This window comes from Borostomias antarcticus, assembly GCF_949987555.1.
Source record: "Borostomias antarcticus genome assembly, chromosome: 12".
NCBI lineage: Eukaryota > Metazoa > Chordata > Actinopteri > Stomiiformes > Stomiidae > Borostomias > Borostomias antarcticus.
The window spans coordinates 15,812,925-15,831,746 of NC_140245.1; the positions used below are offsets into that span (position 1 = coordinate 15,812,925).

At 40.4% G+C, this 18,822-nt stretch overlaps 4 pseudogenes across 4 annotated transcripts; all 4 read left to right on the top strand.

Annotated features, from left to right (window-relative positions):
• The first annotated feature begins 1,835 nt into the window (after positions 1–1,835).
• LOC311315948 (transcription factor HES-5-like) lies at positions 1,836–2,478 on the top strand (annotated as a pseudogene). Its single transcript has 2 exons — positions 1,836–1,960; positions 2,075–2,478. The product of its transcript is annotated as a transcription factor HES-5-like (transcript).
• Positions 2,479–6,428: 3,950 nt separating this feature from the next.
• On the top strand, positions 6,429–7,090 carry LOC311316427 (transcription factor HES-5-like; annotated as a pseudogene). The gene is made up of 2 exons: positions 6,429–6,553; positions 6,668–7,090. The product of its transcript is annotated as a transcription factor HES-5-like (transcript).
• Positions 7,091–12,488: 5,398 nt separating this feature from the next.
• Positions 12,489–13,131, top strand: LOC311316428 (transcription factor HES-5-like; annotated as a pseudogene). Its single transcript has 2 exons — positions 12,489–12,613; positions 12,728–13,131. The product of its transcript is annotated as a transcription factor HES-5-like (transcript).
• A 3,927-nt stretch (positions 13,132–17,058) lies between these two features.
• LOC311316183 (transcription factor HES-5-like) lies at positions 17,059–17,722 on the top strand (annotated as a pseudogene). The gene is made up of 2 exons: positions 17,059–17,183; positions 17,298–17,722. The product of its transcript is annotated as a transcription factor HES-5-like (transcript).
• The last annotated feature ends 1,100 nt before the right edge of the window (positions 17,723–18,822 follow it).

Sequence of the window (18,822 nt, forward strand, 5' to 3'; positions counted from 1 at the left end):
ACTTGTAAGAGAAGTCTGCTATGACCCTTCAATGCAGTACACTAATGGTCTGATGAAGATTTTCACTAAATACAGTGTATGTTCAAACAAACAGCTTGAGCTCAATTCTCTAACTTCTGAGTATTTATTTGTAGCCAAACAAAACTATGTACGTGATGAGGTTTACCCAGACGGGCTCGTTGGGAACTGCTTGTGTGGGGATGAATTATCATTTAACAAGGCACACATCTATTGTTCAGTGGAAGCTCTCTCAATGGGCAGAGTGTGGGAAAGCTCTGGAGAGCAGAGTCACAGATCAGTGTCATTAGCATCCTCAGTCCCACCAGCACCTGACTGTGTCTCTGGGGAATTGGCACACTTTAGGAGGGGAAACAAACATGATGCAGGAAAGACTATCAGGCCTGTGGTTAGTATCCTCAGTCCCATCAGCACCTGGACCTGTATTTTTAGTTTGCTACTCTTGCACTTTGCCTTCAGCACTAGATCATGCTCTTAGTCACTTGTTTGAGAAAGAAGATGCACTTGTGAGTTCTGGCAAGTAGTAGCACACTGACTTTTTCTACATTAAATGCAATTGTTGTAAGTCGCTTTGGATCAAAGCCGCTTTGGATAAAAATGTCAGCTAAATAAATGTAATGTAATGTAATATCAAAATTGTGAAGCTCTCTCTTTCCAGACATCTCTCTCTCTCTCTCTCTCTCTCTCTCTTTGTCGCTCCATGTTTCTCTATCCAGTTATTTATGATTGTGAGATTTTGAGAGTTTAATATCAGTGAATTGAGAAATCATATTTTTATTCATGCAGGCCTTATAGACCTACTACAGAGGAGAGCTTACCATTTTTAGGAAAAGTTACTGATCACAACAGGTGAAACACAATAGAAATGGTTGGAATTATATTTTATATTATAAAATCTATAGCCATTTACTCATGTCTTGTGTAACCTTGATGTATCTGAATCCATGTTTACGGTGATAATAAGCCTGTAGCATCAGCCAGTGGTGTTCTTTCCCTCCAGATGGTCTGTGACGTCAGGCTCTGTCTATAGTTCAACACAGAGCCCATAGCCGTCACTAAAGGTCCATTCAGTGTCCTGAGCAGCCTTTGTAGTGCATTGATCACTGGCACAGGACTCAGTGTGGGAAACTCAGAGCAGCTCTCTACTCACACTGACCACCAGAACACATCTGCTACATCTGGACATCAACATGGCCAGCACATCACCCTTAAATAAACAATATTACTGAGTTAACAAACCCCTGACTACATCGGAGCAGTATCAACATTAAACATATTTTAAAAAGCAGAAATATAGAGTGAAATACATTTAGGAATTTTGCAACACTGATGATAACCCAAGGGTCTCTTGAAAGTAAAGTTTTATTTTGATGTTCACTTCATCTAGATCAATGACCATTTTCTCAGAGCTTGTATCTGAATCTCACATATCTCAATACAACAATACCCATGAAAGGGCCTTTTTCTTAATGCAGTGAGATCTTTTCCCAGTCTCACACGTGTGTGTAAATTATGAGCGTGTGCTCTGTCAGAGTCATTGATCTGACCATCAGGCTGCATATCTGCTCTCTTTACAGGGTCACCACTTTCCCAGATTCACACAGCACTCTGGGAGTCTCTCTCCATCAGCCCTCAGCCCTCCACCTGTTCCCCTGAGACGTGAACATTGTCCCCCAGCAATAAGAACACTGAGCATGTGGCAGCTCCACATTCCCCATTGTCCTCCCAGCTCTCCCATTGGCTACAGACTGTGAGAAACTCCAACCAGCCCAAGACCCACACATTCACATGGAGATGTGGGACTATATATAGGAGGGATGAAGCCACTAGAAATCACATTCACTCTACACAGAGACCTCTACAGCACAGAGATCCAGCCATGGCTCCTACAATCACTTGAGCAAGAACCTACTCTGAGGAGCACCTGACTCTCACCAACAAGGTACATTGAAGACCCACGGGATATTTAAACTTTGAATGTTAAATCATTATTATCTTCATCAATGTTCCTCTTCACAATTAGGTTATTAATGTCTTCTCTCTTCTCTTTCTGCAGCTAAGAAAGCCACTGGGTGAGAAGTTACGCAGAGATCGTTTTAATAGCAGCATTGAGCATTTCAAGTCTTTCCTGGATCAAGAGATCCACATCCTGCAGCCTGACTCCAAGCTGGAGAAAGCCGACATCCTGGAGATGACAGTTTGCTTCCTGTTTCCACCTCCTGCTCAGCAGCTGCCAATCAGGGATAATCCAGGTGCTTCCAAGAGATGGTGCACTTCCTGTCCAAGGAGGATGTGAAGACAGAGTCCCAGAGAAGACTGCTGAGACACTTCCAGAGCCTGCAGTCATCCTCTGATAAGAACAGGAGGGACAGTGACCTGCCTCAGCTGAGCTCCACAGCCCAGCACAGCATCAGTAAAGAGAAGAGTCCAGCCAACAGTGTCCTCTGGAGGCCCTGGTAGAGAACTACAGACTGGAGCTCCATATCCAGACAAACCCATATGACCATGTTGGTAAGAGTTGAACTTCAAGCCAAGGACAAACCTCTTCAAATGGGAAGAAATTATTCTTCTTTAAAGAAGCTTAATAATGCCATTACGTATTGAAAATATACTTTTGTAGTAAAGATATTACATTTATTGAATACTACACTTCCTGAGTGTTAAGAAATTAGAGAACGGATATAATAAGTATGTTCGATGATTCATGTTTTGTTGTTGTGTTGAATCAATGATCAATATGATCAAAATGGGCATTCATACACCAATCTCTCTGAGATTTCCTTTGACTGATCTGTTCTAAGGTCAACACCTTGATTTATATCATATTATTTTATCTAATCCAAAATATCATTATTGATATGTTAATGCTCCATGGTGGATGTAATACTGAGATTAGAGTGATTATCTTCTGAGAAGTTTGCATCATGCAGTTGATGTTCTAATGTAGGCTTGAGCTGTATCGTAGCATCACTGTTCCTCCATGAGGATTATCCACCCAAACTGGGCGTCCCTTTACTATTACTCTGTGATTATTATCAATTGATCTGATTGAAGATCACAGGATTGTTATGAATAGGAAATATTTTCCATAATTTTGAATATGTGTGCTTGAAAGAGAAAACTATTTTCTCTGTAAAACTCCTGTTTATGTGAAACAGATCCATGTGTCTTTTATAAAGACATGCCTTTAAATGTCTTTCCTCTACTCTGTGTCTTTTATAAAGACAGTTGTTCAATGTCTTTCCTCTACTCTGTTAGAGTATCATGTGTCTTTTATGAAGACAGTTGTTCAATGTCTATCCTCTACTCTGTTAGAGTACCTTGTGTCTTGGAGATGTGTCCAAGTTCTGTCGTGATGATGTTTCATCATCCTACCTGCCTCAAATTGAGGTTTTTAAATCCAAAAGAATGAGACTCTCTGAGAGTCAGGTTGAATAAACAAAAGCAATCAAATGCATTTCTCTGGTCTTTTGCATTATTAGGCTCATCATCACTGTAGTGAAGTGTCTAATCAAGATGTTATTGTTGATACAGTAGATGAACTAATCAGGTAGTTATCTGTGTAGGTTTTTCTCCACTCAAAAATAAAAATAAAAAAAGATGGCAATTATTATAATATTATATAACAGAATGGCATATATATATAATGCAAATATTCATATTAATTTATATTGATGCATAATTCAAACTGTTAGGTATCGCCAAAGTGAGATCACAAAACGCATAGTACGTGAAGGAATCTCTTACAATGGTATTTAGTGAATCACTGTTTGACATTTTTTTGATAATTCATGAATTGGATCTGAGTGATGTAATTTACACAATTTCAGAAATTTCCTGATCTTTGATAGTATTTTTTGTTCAAAACAGTTTAGAGCAACTGTTTACATCCTCAATAATGAGGTCACACTCCATAGTTAATGTGAAGTGCAGTAAGACACACTTCTATTATTCCCTCACTGAACATCATGAATGGACAGAGTGTGGGAAACCAAGGAGAACTCCCTCACAGACCCCCTGTGGGACAATAGATGAAGACCCCTACCCTGGGGGTCAGAGGTCAGGGAGGGAGGGCTCTGGCCATCTAATATGTCACAAAGTATAGTTTCAATAATCCGATACATTTATTCAAAATACACAAACATGATTTTGAGGAGCTTCAAACTGTATTCATGTCTAAGATTGGTGTGATACCAGTTATAATTTCTATCATGTTTACTTGACCTGTGTTCCAACCAGATTATAGCTGAAAAGAATGAAACTGCTTCTCTGTTAAACAGGACTGTGAAAATAATCAGGATGGATCAAATAGGCAAAACTAAACTGTTTTTCATAATTAATTGCTGGGTTAAGAGCAACTCAAAGTAAAATATATTCTGCTATAGCCCCAAGGAAGTCTGTTACTTGCAAGAGAAGTCTGCTATGACCCTTCAATACAGTACACTATGGTCTGATGAAGATTTTCACTAAATATGTTCAAACAAACAGCTTGAGCTCAATTCTCTAACTTCTGAGTATTTATTTGTAGCCAAACAAAACTATGTACGTGATGAGGTTTACCCAGACGGGCTCGTTGGGAACTGCTTGTGTGGGGATGAATGATCATTTAACAAGGCACACGTCTATTGTTCAGTGGAAGCTCTCTCAATGGGCAGAGTGTGGGAAAGCTCTGGAGAGCAGAGTCACAGATCAGTGTCATTAGCATCCTCAGTCCCACCAGCACCTGACTGTGTCTCTGGGGAATTGGCACACTTTAGGAGGGGAAACAAACATGATGCAGGAAAGACTATAAGCCTGTGGTTAGTATCCTCAGTCCCATCAGCACCTGGACCTGTATTTTTAGTTTGCTACTCTTGCACTTTGCCTTCAGCACTAGATCATGCTCTTAGTCACTTGTTTGAGAAAGAAGATGCACTTGTGAGTTCTGGCAAGTAGTAGCACACTGACTTTTTCTACATTAAATGCAATTGTTGTAAGTCGCTTTGGATAAAAGTCGCTTTGGATAAAAATGTCAGCTAAATGAATGTAATGTAATGTAATATCAAGATTGTGAAGCTCTCTTGCACCTTCTCTTTCCCTACATCTCTCTCTCTCTCTCTCTCTGTCTCTCCATGTTTCTCTATCCAGATATTTATGATTGTGAGAGTTTAATAGCAGTGAATTGAGAAATCATATTTTAATTCATGCAGGCCTTATAGACCTACTACAGAGGAGAGCTTACCATTTTAAGGAAGAGTTACTGATCACAACAGGTGAAACACAATAAAAATGGTTGGAATTATATATATTTTATAATATAAAATCTATAGCCATTTTCTCATGTCTTGTGTAACCTTGATGTATCTGAATCCATGTTTACAGTGATAATTAGCCTGTAGCATCAGCCAGTGGTGTTCTTTCCCTCCAGATGGTCTGTGACGTCAGGCTCTGTCTATAGTTCAACACAGAGCCCATAGCCGTCACTAAAGGTCCATTCAGTGTCCTGAGCAGCCTTTGTAGTGCATTGATCACTGGCACAGGACTCAGTGTGGGAAACTCAGAGCAGCTCTCTACTCACACTGACCACCAGAACACATCTGCTACATCTGGACATCAACATGGCCAGCACATCACCCTTAAATAAACAATATTACTGACTTTACAGATGCCTGACTACATCAGAGCAGTATCAACATTATAAAATAAAATGCATTTTGAAAAATATCCTCACACTTATAATAATCCAGTGGTATTGTATGGTCCCTTTAAAGTAAAGACTTCATTTTGATATTCAGTTCATAAAATTAAGAGTGTATCAGTATACATTTTCTCAGAGCTACATAAGTACAGTATCGACATTAAACAAATATTTAATTAAAATGCAGAAATATAGAATTAAATACATTTTGAAAATTTGCAACACTGATAATAACCCAAGGGTAATGTATGGTCTCTTGAAAGTAAAGGTATTATTTTGATGTTCACTTCATCTAATTAAGAGACCAATGACCATTTTATCAGAGCTTGTATCTGAATCTCACATATCTCAATACAACAATACCCATGAAAGGGCCTTTTTCTTAATGCAGTGAGATCTTTTCCCAGTCTCACACGTGTGTGTAAATGATGAGCGTGTGCTCTGTCAGAGTCATTGATCTGACCATCAGGCTGCATATCTGCTCTCTTTACAGGGTCACCACTTTCCCAGATTCACACAGCACTCTGGGAGTCTCTCTCCATCAGCCCTCAGCCCTCCACCTGTTCCCCTGAGACGTGACCATTGTCCCCCAGCAATAAGAACACTGAGCATGTGGCAGCTCCACATTCCCCATTGTCCTCCCAGCTCTCCCATTGGCTACAGACTGTGAGAAACTCCAACTAGCCCAAGACCCACACATTCACATGGAGATGTGGGACTATATATAGGAGGGATGAAGCCACTAGAAATCACATTCACTCTACACAGAGACCTCTACAGCACAGAGATCCAGCCATGGCTCCTACAATCACTTCAGCAAGAACCTACTCTGAGGAGCAACTGACTCTCACCAACAAGGTACATTGAAGACCCACGGGATATTTAAACTTTGAATGTTAAATCATTATTATCTTCATCAATGTTCCTCTTCAGAATTAGTTTATTAATGTGTTTCCTCTTCTCTTTCTGCAGCTAAGAAAGCCACTGGTTGAGAAGTTACGCAGAGATCGTATCAACAGCAGCAATGAGCAGCTCAAGTCTCTCCTGGGTCCAGAGCTCCACAACCAGCAGCCTGACTCCAAGCTGGAGAAAGCCGACATCCTGGAGATGACAGTTTGCTTCCTGAGACGCCTGCAGTCAATCAGCTCCTCCTCCTGCTCAGCCGCTGCCAATCAGGGATACTCCAGGTGCTTCCAAGAGATGGTGCACTTCCTGTCCAAGGAGGATGTGAAGATAGAGTCCCAGAGAAGACTGCTGAGACACTTCCAGAGCCTGCAGTCATCCTCTGATAAGAACAGGAGGGACAGTGACCTGCCTCAGCTGAGCTCCACAGCCCAGCACAGCATCAGTAAAGAGAAGAGTCCAGCCAACAGCGCCCTCTGGAGGCCCTGGTAGAGAACTACAGACTGGAGCTCCACATCCAGACAAACCCATATGACCATGTTGGTCAGAGTTGAACTTCAAGCCAAGGACAAAACTCTTCAAATTTGAAGAAATTGTTCTTCTTCAGAAGGTTAATAATGCCATTATTGAAACTATACTTTTGTAGGAAATATATTACATTTATTGAATACTACACTTCCTGAGTGTTAAGATAGCAGAGAACGGATATAATAAGCATGTTCAATGATTCATGTTTTGTTTTTGTGTTGAATCCATGATCAATATGATCAAAATGGGCATTCATACACCAATCTCTCGGAGATTTCCTTTGACTGATCTGTTCTAAGGTCAACACCTTGATTTATATCATATTATTTTATCTAATCTCAAATATTATTGATATGTTAATGCTCCATGGTGGATGTAATACTGAGATAAGAGTGATTATCTTCTGAGAAGTTTGCATCATGCAGTTGATGTTCTAATGTAGGCTTGAGCTGTATAGTAGCATCACTGTTCCTCCATGAGGATTATCCACCCAAACTGGGCGTCCCTTTACTATTACTCTGTGATTGTCATCAATTGATCTGTTTTAAGATCACAGGATTGTTATGATTAGGAAATATTTTGCATAATTTTGAATATGTGTGCTGGAAAGAGAAAATTATTTTCTCTGTAAAACTCCTGTTTATGTGAAGCAGATCCATGTGTCTTTTATAAGGACATGACTTTCAATGTTTTTCCTCTACTCTGTTAGAGTACCATGTGTCTTTTATAAAGACAGTTGTTCAATGTCTTTCCTCTACTCTGTTAGAGTATCATGTGTCTTATAAAGACAGTTGGTCAATGTCTTTCCTCTACTCTGTTAGAGTATCATGTGTCATTTATAAAGACAGTTGTTCAATGTCTATCCTCTACTCTGTTAGAGTATCATGTGTCTTTTATAAAGACAGTTGTTCAATGTCTATCTTCTACTCTGTTAGAGTACCATGTGTCTTGGAGATGTGTCCAAGTTCTGTTGTGATGATGTTTCATCATCCTACCTGCCTCAAATTGAGCTTTTTAAATCCAAAACAATGAGACTCTCTGAGTCAGGTTGAATAAACAAAAGCAATCAAATGCATTTCTCTGGTCTTTTGCATTATTAGGCTCATCATCACTGTAGTAAAGTGTCTAATCGAGATGTTATTGTTGATACAGTAGATTAACTAATCAGGTAATTATCTACGTAGGTTTTTCTCCACTCAAAAATCAAGAAACAAGGATTGCAATCTTTATAATATTACGTGACATAATTGCATATTTATATAATGCAAAGTATCCATATTGATTTATATTGATGCATATTTCATACTGTTAGATATAGCCAATGTGAGATCACAAAATGCATATTAAGTGAAGGAATCTCTTCTCTTACAATGGTATTTAGTTAATCACTGTTTGACAAGTTTTAGATATTTTAGCCTATGATTTGGATCTGAAGGATGTCATTTTAACAATTTCAGGAATTTGCTGATTTTAAATAGTAATTTTGTTACGGCTCGCATGCCCTCGCCTCCACAACCGCCTCCCTCTCTCCCCTCTGGGCCCGCTGCGCGCTCGGGGCGTCCTACGCGCTCTACCGCACGTCGCATCGGCCCAGGCATGCGACGCTCTGGCTCTCCGGAGTTTCCCCCCACTACCGGGCGTTCCCCGTCTCCGGCCAGCTCCGCGGACTCGGCAGTCTCCTCCCACTCCGGTGACGAAGAGTCGGATCCCGACATGCCCAGCACATCGGCCCGTGCGCAACGACAAGAACGGCGCGCTCGTCTCCGACGATGACGCGGGCGCGGCTCTACTCACCGGTTTCCCATTCATCATCACCACACCTGTCCCTCGTTCTGCAATCACCTTCAACCCCTACAAGAACCTGGTCAACTCTCCACTCATCGCCAGATCTTACCATAACATATGTGGTAAAGTATAGCCTAGCCTACGATATTACTTACCTGTATTTTGAAGTGCTTTTTTTCTCGTTCCCTGCTCGTGATTACTATCACTCACCCTGCCTCTCCTCCTCGTCTCTCCAGTATCCCAGACCCCCTCTGCTGAGTGTACCAGCTAGCAGAGCCCTCACCCTGCTCCACCTCCCGATCCCTCCGGCTCCCTTGAGCCAAGGACATTTTTATTATTTAGTGGCAGTTTGGTGGCTCCTATTTTTTCTCCCCTCTTAAATTTTTGTGGCATCCTTTTTGTGGCTCCCCCTTTGTGTTACCTTATTAAATCGCCCCTCCGGGCTTAACCGTTCCTTGCCTCCTCCATTCCTGTTGCGCCTGGGTCCCACACCGAACCATCACAAATTTTGTTCAAAACAGTTTAGAGCTACTGTTTCCCTCCTCAATAATGAGGTCACACTCCATAGTTAATGTGAAGTGCAGTAAGACACACTTCTATTGTTCCCTCACTGAACGTCATGAATGGACAGAGTGTGGGAAACCAAGGAAAACTCCCTCACAGACACCCTGTGGGACAATAGATGAAGACCCCTACCCTGGGGGTCAGAGGTCAGGGCGGGAGGGCTCTGGCCATCTAATATGACACAAAGTATAGTTTCAATAATCCGATACATTTATTCAAAATACACATCTTTTTGAGGTGCTTCAAACTGTATTCATGTCTAAGATTAGTGTGATACCAGTTATAATTTCTATAATGTTTACTTGACCTGTGTTCCAACCAGATTATAGCTGAAAAGAATGAAACTGCTTCTCTGTTAAACAGGACTATGCAAATAATCAGGATAGATCAAATAGGCAAAACTAAACTGTTTTTCATAATTAATTGCTGAGTAAGAGCAACTCAAAGTAAAATATATTCTGCTATAGCCCCAAGGAAGTCTGTTACTTGCAAGAGAATTCTGCTCTGACCCTTCAATACAGTACACTAATGGTTTGATGAAGATTTTGACTAAATGTGTTCAAACAAACAGCTTGAGCTCAATTCTCTAACTTCTGAGTATTTATTTGTAGCCAAACAAAACTATGTACGTGATGAGGTTTACCCAGACGGGCTCGTTGGGAACTGCTTGTGTGGGGATGAATTATCATTTAACAAGGCACACGTCTATTGTTCAGTGGAAGCTCTCTCAATGGGCAGAGTGTGGGAAAGCTCTGGAGAGCAGAGTCACAGATCAGTGTCATTAGCATCCTCAGTCCCACCAGCACCTGACTGTGTCTCTGGGGAATTGGCACACTTTAGGAGGGGAAACAAACATGATGCAGGAAAGACTATCAGGCCTGTGGTTAGTATCCTCAGTCCCATCAGCACCTGGAACTGTATTTTTAGTTTGCTACTCTTGCACTTTGCCTTCAGCACTAGATCATGCTGTTAGTCACTTGTTTGAGACAGAAGATGCACCTGTGAGTTCTGGCAAGTAGTAGCACACTGACTTCTTCTACATTAAATGCAATTGTTCTAAGTCGCTTTGGATAAAAGTCGCTTTGGATAAAAATGTCAGCTAAATGAATGTAATGTAATGTAATATCAAGATTGTGAAGCTCTCTCGCACCGTCTCTTTCCCTACATCTCTCTCTCTTTCTCTCTCTCGTTCTCTCCATGTTTCTCTATCGAGTTATTGATGATTGAAAGAGTTTAATATCAGTGAATTGAGAAATCATATTTTTATTCATGCAGGCCTTATAGACCTACTATAGAGGATAGCTTACCATTTTTAGGAAAAGTTACTGATCACAACAGGTGAAACACAATAAAAATGTTTGTAATTATATATATTTTATATTATAAAATCTATAGCCATTTTCTAACATGTCTTGGTTGTTTCTAACAACCTTGATGTATCTGAATCCATGTTTACAGTGATAATTAGTCTGTAGCATCAACCAGTGGTGTTATTTCCCTCCAGATGGTCTGTGACGTCAGGCTCTGTCTATAGCTCAACACAGAGCCCATAGCCGTCACTAAAGGTCCATTCAGTGTCCTGAGCAGCCTTTGTAGTGCATTGATCACTGGCACAGGACTCAGTGTGGGAAACTCAGAGCAGCTCGCTACTCACACTGACCACCAGAACACATATGCTACATCTGGACATCAACATGGACAGCACATCACCCTTAAATAAACAATATAACTGAGTTAACAAAACACTGACTACATCGGAGCAGTATCAACATTAAACATTATTTTAAAAAGCAGAAATATAGAATGAAATACATTTTGGAATTTTGCAACACTGATGATAACCCAAGGGTAATGTATGGTCTCTTGAAAGTAAAGATCTTATTTTGATGTTCACTTCATCTAGATCAGGGGTGTCAAACTCAAATACACAGTGGGCCAAAATTTTAAACTTGAACAAAGTCACGGGCCAACATTGAACAAATGAAAATTTTAATATGGACCCAAACAAGTTTTGCTTTAACATTGAATATGCACTTATCACTTTCGCATCAATGGTGTGCACTAACATATGTGAATACACCCTCAGACACAAGTGTTGGTGCTCCATCTGCTCAGTAGAGAAGCTTGTAAAACCCTGACTGTCCTACAGCTGGCATGCAGACAGACAGACAGGCAGACAGGCCGGCAAGAAGGCAGACAGGATTGAATGAACAGGAACAGAGCAAACACAGCGGCCGGCTAGGTCAACACAGGTGTCTCTATCACAGTGAGACGTTACATAACGTAAAGCTTCTGTTTTCTGCCTTTCTTTTCGCCATTTTTAAGAAGGTGTAACACGGTTACAGTTGTAGTATGAGATTGCTATGACTACTGTCACAGAAGAGAGGGCGTTTCTGGGTCCTGTCTTGATTGACGCGCCAAACCAACAGCAGAGCATTAGGGGATTTGTAGTATTAGCGGTGAATGCGCTGTATAATAGTGGCGGGCCAGCTCTAGTAGTCATTTGGTATTGCCTCGCGGGCCAAATATAATTACACTTCGGGCCAAATTTGGCCCGCGGGCCAGAGTTTGACACCCCTGATCTAGATCAATGACCATTTTCTCAGAGTTTGTATCTGAATCTCACATATCTCAATACAACGATACCCATGAAAGGCCCTTTTTCTTAATGCAGTGAGATCTTTCCCAGTCTCACACGTGTGTGTTAATGATGAGCGTGTGCTCTGTCAGTCATTGATCTGACCATCAGGCTGCATATCTGCTCTATTTACAGGGTCACCACTTTCCCAGATTCACACAGCACTCTAGGAGTCTCTCTCCATCAGCCCTCAGCCCTCCACCTGTTCCCCTGAGACGTGACCATTGTCCCCCAGCAATAAGAACACTGAGCATGTGGCACCTCCACATTCCCCATTGTCCTCCCAGCTCTCCCATTGGCTACAAACTGTGAGAAACTCCAACCAGCCCAAGACCCACACATTCACATGGAGATGTGGGACTATATATAGGAGGGATGAAGCCACTAGAAATCACATTCACTCTACACAGAGACCTCTACAGCACAGAGATCCAGCCATGGCTCCTACAATCACTTCAGCAAGAACCTACTCTGAGGAGCACCTGACTCTCACCAACAAGGTACATTGAAGACCCACCGGATATTTAAACTTTGAATGTTAAATCATTATTATCTTCATTAATGTTCCGCTTCAGAATTAGGTTATTAATGTTTTTCCTCTTCTCTTTCTGCAGCTAAGAAAGCCACTGGTTGAGAAGTTACGCAGAGATCGTATCAACAACAGCATTGAGCAGTTCAAGTCTCTCCTGGGTCCAGAGATCCACATCCTGCAGCCTGACTCCAAGCTGGAGAAAGCCGACATCCTGGAGATGACAGTTTGCTTCCTGTTTCCACCTCCTGCTCAGCAGCTGCCAATCGGGGATACTCCAGGTGTGTCCAAGAGATGGTGCACTTCCTGTCGAAGGAGGATGTGAAGACAGAGTCCCAGAGAAGACTGCTGAGACACTTCCAGAGCCTGCAGTCATCCTCTGATAAGAACAGGAGGGAGAATGACCTGCCTCAGCTGAGCTCCACAGCCCAGCACAGCATCAGTAAAGAGAAGAGTCCAGCCAACATCGCCCTCTGGAGGCCCTGGTAGAGAACTACAGACTGGAGCTCCACATCCAGACAAACCCATATGACCATGTTGGTCAGAGCTGAACTTCAAGCCAAGGACAAACCTCTTCAAATGGGAAGAAATTTTTCTTCTTTAAAGAAGCTTAATAATGCCATTAGGTATTGAAAATATACTTTTGTAGTAAAGATATTACATTTATTGAATACTTCACTTCCTGAGTGTTAAGAAATTAGAGAACGGATATAATAAGCATGTTCGATGATTCATGTTTTGTTGTTGTGTTGAATCAATGATCAATATGATCAAAATGGGCATTCATACACCAATCTCTCTGAGATTTCCTTTTACTGATCTGTTCTAAGGTCAACACCTTGATTTATATCATATTATTTTATCTAATCCAAAATATCATTATTGATATGTTAATGCTCCATGGTGGATGTAATACTGAGATTAGAGTGATTATCTTCTGAGAAGTTTGCATCATGCAGTTGATGTTCTAATGTAGGCTTGAGCTGTATAGTAGCATCACTGTTCCTCCATGAGGATTATCCACCCAAACTGGGCGTCCCTTTACTATTACTCTGTGATTATTATCAACTGATCTGTTTGAAGATCACAGGATTGTTATGAATAGGAAATATTTTGCATAATTTTGAATATGTGTGCTGGAAAGAGAAAACTATTTTCTCTGTAAAACTCCTGTTTATGTGAAACAGATCCATGTGTCTTTTATAAAGACATACCTTTAAATGTCTTTCCTCTACTCTGTTAGAGTATCATGTGTCTTTTATAAAGACAGTTGTTCAATGTCTTTCCTCTACTCTGTTAGAGTATCATGTGTCTTTTATGAAGACAGTTGTTCAATGTCTATCCTCTACTCTGTTAGAGTACCTTGTGTCTTGGAGATGTGTCCAAGTTCTGTCGTGATGATGTTTCATCATCCTACCTGCCTCAAATTGAGGTTTTTAAATCCAAAAGAATGAGACTCTCTGAGAGTCAGGTTGAATAAACAAAAGCAATCAAATGCATTTCTCTGGTCTTTTGCATTATTAGGCTCATCATCACTGTAGTGAAGTGTCTAATCAAGATGTTATTGTTGATACAGTAGATGAACTAATCAGGTAATTATCTGTGTAGGTTTTTCTCCACTCAAAAAAAAAAGAAAAAAAAGATGGCAATTATTATAATATTATATAACAGAATGGCATATATATATAATGCAAATATTCATATTAATTTATATTGATGCATAATTCAAACTGTTAGGTATAGCCAAAGTGAGATCACAAAACGCATAGTACGTGAAGGAATCTCTTACAATGGTATTTAGTGAATCACTGTTTGACATTTTTTTGATAATTCATGAATTGAATCTGAGTGATGTCATTTAAACAATTTCAGGAATTTGCTGATCTTTGATAGTATTTTTTATTCAAAACAGTTTAGAGCTACTGTTTACCTCCTCAATAATGAGGTCACACTCCATAGTTAATGTGAAGTGCAGTAAGACACACTTATATTGTTCCCTCACTGAACGTCATGAATGGACAGAGTGTGGGAAACCAAGGAGAACTCCCTCACAGACCCCCTGTGGGACAATAGATGAGGGAGGGCTCTGGCCATCTAATATGTCACAAAGTATATTTTCAATAATCCGATACATTTATTCAAAATACACAAACATCATTTTGAGGAGCTTCAAACTGTATTCATGTCTAAGATTAGTGTGATACCAGTTATAATTTATATCATGTTTACTTGACCTGTGTTCCAACCAGATTATAGCTGAAAAGAATGAAACTGCTTCTCTGTTAAACAGGACTGTGAAAATAATCAGGATGGATCAAATAGGCAAAACTAAACTGTTTTTCATAATTAATTGCTGGGTTAAGAGCAACTCCAAGTAAAATATATTCTGCTATAGCCCCAAGGAAGTCTGTTACTTGCAAGAGAAGTCTGCTATGACCCTTCAATACAGTACACTATGGTCTGATGAAGATTTTCACTAAATATGTTCAAACAAACAGCTTGAGCTCAATTCTCTAACTTCTGAGTATTTATTTGTAGCCAAACAAAACTATGTACGTGATGAGGTTTACCCAGACGGGCTCGTTGGGAACTGCTTGTGTGGGGATGAATTATCATTTAACAAGGCACACGTCTATTGTTCAGTGGAAGCTCTCTCAATGGGCAGAGTGTGGGAAAGCTCTGGAGAGCAGAGTCACAGATCAGTGTCATTAGCATCCTCAGTCCCACCAGCACCTGACTGTGTCTCTGGGGAATTGGCACACTTTAGGAGGGGAAACAAACATGATGCAGGAAAGACTATAAGCCTGTGGTTAGTATCCTCAGTCCCATCAGCACCTGGACCTGTATTTTTAGTTTGCTACTCTTGCACTTTGCCTTCAGCACTAGATCATGCTCTTAGTCACTTGTTTGAGAAAGAAGATGCACTTGTGAGCTCTGACAAGTAGTAGCACACTGACTTTTTCTACATTAAATGCAATTGTTGTAAGTCACTTTGGATGAAAGTCGCTTTGGATAAAAATGTCAGCTAAATGAATGTAATGTAATGTAATATCAAGATTGTGAAGCTCTCTTGCACCTTCTCTTTCCCTACATATCTCTCTCTCTCTCTTTCTCTCCATGTTTCTCTATCCAGTTATTTATGATTGTGAGAGTTTAATAGCAGTGAATTGAGAAATCATATTTTAATTCATGCAGGCCTTATAGACCTACTACAGAGGAGAGCTTACCATTTTTAGGAAGAGTTACTGATCACAACAGGTGAAACACAATAAAAATGGTTGGAATTATATATATTTTATATTATAAAATCTATAGCCATTTTCTCACGTCTTGTGTTACCTTGATGTATCTGAATACATGTTTATAGTGATAATTAGCCTGTAGCATCAGCCAGTGGTGTTCTTTCCCTCCAGATGGTCTGTGACGTCAGGCTCTGTCTATAGTTCAACACAGAGCCCATAGCCGTCACTTAAGGTCCATTCAGTGTCCTGAGCAGCCTTTGTAGTGCATTGATCACTGGCACAGGACTCAGTGTGGGAAACTCAGAGCAGCTCTCTACTCACACTGACCACCAGAACACATCTGCTACATCTGGACATCAATATGGCCAGCACATCACCCTTAAATAAACAATATTACTGACTTTACAGACGCCTGACAACACCAGAGCAGTATCAACATTATAAAATAAAATGCATTTTGAAAAATATCCTCACACTTATAATAACCCAGTGGTATTGTATGGTCTCTTTAAAGTAAAGACTTCATTTTGATATTCAGTTCATAAAATTAAGAGTGTATCAGTATACATTTTCTAAGAGCTACATAAGTACAGTATCGTCATTAAACAAATATTTAATTAAAATGCAGAAATATAGAATTAAATACATTTAGAAAATTTGCAACACTGATAATAACCCAAGGGTAATGTATGGTCTCTTGAAAGTAAAGGTATTATTTTGATGTTCACTTCATCTAATTAAGAGACCAATGACCATTTTATCAGAGCTTGTATCTGAATCTCACATATCTCAATACAACGATACCCATCAAAGAGCCTTTTTCTTAATGCAGTGAGATCTTTTCCCAGTCTCACACGTGTGTGTAAATGATGAGCGTGTGCTCTGTCAGAGTCATTGATCTGACCATCAGGCTGCATATCTGCTCTCTTTACAGGGTCACCACTTTCCCAGATTCACACAGCACTCTGGGAGTCTCTCTCCATCAGCCCTCAGCCCTCCACCTGTTCCCCTGAGACGTGACCATTGTCCCCCAGCAATAAGAACACTGAGCATGTGGCAGCTCCACATTCCCCATTGTCCTCCCAGCTCTCCCATTGGCTACAGACTGTGAGAAACTCCAACTAGCCCAAGACCCACACATTCACATGGAGATGTGGGACCATATATAGGAGGGATGAAGCCACTAGAAATCACATTCACTCTACACAGAGACCTCTACAGCACAGAGATCCAGCCATGGCTCCTACAATCACTTCAGCAAGAACCTACTCTGAGGAGCACCTGACTCTCACCAACAAGGTACATTGAAGACCCACTGGATATTTAAACTTTGAATGTTAAATCATTATTATCTTCATTAATGTTCCTCTTCAGAATTAGGTTATTCATGTTTTTCCTCTTCTCTTTCTGCAGCTAAGAAAGCCACTGGTTGAGAAGTTACGCAGAGATCGTATCAACAGCAGCATTGAGCAGCTCAAGTCTCTCCTGGGTCCAGAGCTCCACAACCAGCAGCCTGACTCCAAGCTGGAGAAAGCCGACATCCTGGAGATGACAGTTTGCTTCCTGAGACGCCTGCAGCCAATCAGCTCCTCCTCCTGCTCAGCAGCTGCCAATCAGGGAAACTCCAGGTGCTTCCAAGAGATGGTGCACTTCCTGTCCAAGGAGGATGTGAAGACAGAGTCCCCCAGAGAAGACTGCTGAGACACTTCCAGAGCCTGCAGTCATCCTCTGATAAGAACAGGAGGGACAGTGACCTGCCTCAGCTGAGCTCCACAGCCCAGCACAGCATCAGTAAAGAGAAGAGTCTAGCCAACAGCGCCCTCTGGAGGCCCTGGTAGAGAACTACAGACTGGAGCTCCACATCCAGACAAACCCATATGACCATGTTGGTCAGAGTTGAACTTCAAGCCAAGGACAAAACTCTTCAAATTTGAAGAACTTGTTCTTCTTCAGAAGGTTAATAATGCCATTATTGAAACTATACTTTTGTAGGAAATATATTACATTTATTGAATACTACACTTCCTGAGTGTTAAGATAGCAGAGAACGGATATAATAAGCATGTTCAATGATTCATGTTTTGTTTTTGTGTTGAATCAATGATCAATATGATCAAAATGGGCATTCATACACCAATCTCTCTGAGATTTCCTTTGACTGATCTGTTCTAAGGTCAACACCTTAATTTATATCATATTATTTTATCTAATCTAAAATATTATTATTGATATGTTAATGCTCCATGGTGGATGTAATACTGAGATTAGAGTGATTATCTTCTGAGAAGTTTGCATCATGCAGTTGATGTTCTAATGTAGGCTTGAGCTGTATAGTAGCATCACTGTTCCTCCATGAGGATTATCCACCCAAACTGGGCGTCCCTTTACTATTACTCTATGATTGTCATCAATTGATCTGTTTTAAGATCACAGGATTGTTATGATTAGGAAATATTTTGCATAATTTTGAATATGTGTGCTGGAAAGATAAAATTATTTTCTCTGTAAAACTCCTGTTTATGTGAAACAGATCCATGTGTCTTTTATAAGGACATGCCTTTCAATGTCTTTCCTCTACTCTGTTAGAGTACCATGTGTCTTTTATAATGACAGTTGTTCAATGTCTTTCCTCTACTCTGTTAGAGTATCATGTGTCTTTTATAAAGACAGTTGTTCAATGTCTATCCTCTACTCTGTTAGAGTATCATGTGTCTTTTATAAAGACAGTTGTTCAATGTCTTTCCTCTACTCTGTTAGAGTATCATGTGTCTTTTATAAAGACAGTTGTTCAATGTCTATCTTCTACTCTGTTAGAGTACCATGTGTCTTGGAGATGTGTCCAAGTTCTGTTGTGATGATGTTTCATCATCCTACCTGCCTCAAATTGAGGTTTTTAAATCCAAAACAATGAGACTCTTTGAGTCAGGTTGAATAAACA